Source organism: Octopus bimaculoides, chromosome 11, assembly GCF_001194135.2.
Source record: "Octopus bimaculoides isolate UCB-OBI-ISO-001 chromosome 11, ASM119413v2, whole genome shotgun sequence".
In the NCBI taxonomy this organism is placed as follows: domain Eukaryota; kingdom Metazoa; phylum Mollusca; class Cephalopoda; order Octopoda; family Octopodidae; genus Octopus; species Octopus bimaculoides.
The window spans coordinates 30875040-30876650 of record NC_068991.1 but is presented as its reverse complement, the minus strand read 5'-3'; positions in this window follow the sequence as shown (position 1 = coordinate 30876650).

Genomic DNA, 1611 nt, shown 5'->3' with positions numbered 1-1611 from the left:
TGTGTATGTGTCCAAATCACCTTGCTTGGATTGCGTCTCCCATCATTTGATGTTGGATTCAGGCCTGAGCACTGATTTGTATGTATCTGCTTATACGCCTTTCGACGTCATCTTACTCTGTACACACACACACACACATACACACACACACACACACACACACACACACAAATACATATATATATTTGAAATAGAGAATACCTACAGTGAACTATCGAGAAATCTGCAGTTACTCTATCCAGATTACAACTTCAGATTTATACCTGTAATTATTGGGGCCCTGGGATATGTAACATACTGCCTAAATACCAATCTTGAGAAATTAGGCTTCTCGAAACCAGAAAGGAGAAAGCTGATTCGAAGACTACAAATCCCTTCCATCACCGGAACTCTAAGTATCTGTAAGACTTTCCAGAAGTTTATCATTTGAATATAAGTGAGCATGTCTAAATATGCAACTATATGCATGAGAATGCATAGATAAAACAAAACATACAAATCTGCACACATACATACATACATACATACATACATACATACATACATACATACATACATACCCTGTTGTTGATGTTGAAATTCCAATGGATCAAGGTTAGAAACTGGCTCTTTTTCTATTGGCAGGAAATCTTGAAATAAAACTGAATAATGACATTCATACATTCATACATATGTCTCAGAGATTTAACTGCTATCTCTATCAGACAGGAAAATCTCTCCTTGGTTGGCTAGTCGTTGGTGTTAGTAATTATCACTACTATATCATAAATGTTAATGTTATCGTTGTTGTTGTTATTAGTTGATATTGCTATGGGCAAAAGGTGTGACTGTGTGGTAAGAAGTTTGCTTCTCAATCGCATGGTTCCGGGTTAAATCCCACTGTGTGACACCTTGGGCAAGGTATGAAAAGTACTGGAGTATGACTTCAACCACAGCCTCCAGACGACTTCGGAATCTCCTGCAGCTCTTCTGGACGGTCTCTTTGTTTAAGTTGATCAATGCTGTCGTAATCCTTGCCTTCAGTGCATCTTTAGTATTACAGGAGTTTCGTTGGTCTTTTGCCCAACTGTGCCCTACAAATAATAATCAAGGGGTTGCAGTCTGGAGAGTTAGGTGGCCAAATGTTTCGAGGTGATGTGGTCGCAGAAATTGTCTGATATCCATGACTGGGTTCTCCTGCTTGTGTGGCATAGTGCAGAGTCCTGTTGTCAGATATAGGATCTTCCAGCAGCCACCTCCCCCAGGCACTTGATGTTAGCCTCTGTGTTGATTTTGAGACCGTGTGGGAAGATGAAAGGAGGCATAACGTTGCCATAACTAGTGATCACTCCAAACACCATGATGTTGACTGGATGTTTGATTCTTATCACACTCGGTACATATCTTCAGATTGCACTATCTTCAGATTGACACCCAAACACTCTGAAATTTTCGTACTGAAGCTTCTGGCGCGAATGCCAAGCAGTACAGCATGTCGTTTCCAACTTTCTGGCAGAGTGAATTGTATCATGGTGCTGTTTTTCTCACAGATGGTGCCTAACTGACCCTGCCCTTCTTAAGTTTGTCTACTCAATCGTACACACACACACACACACACACACACACACACAT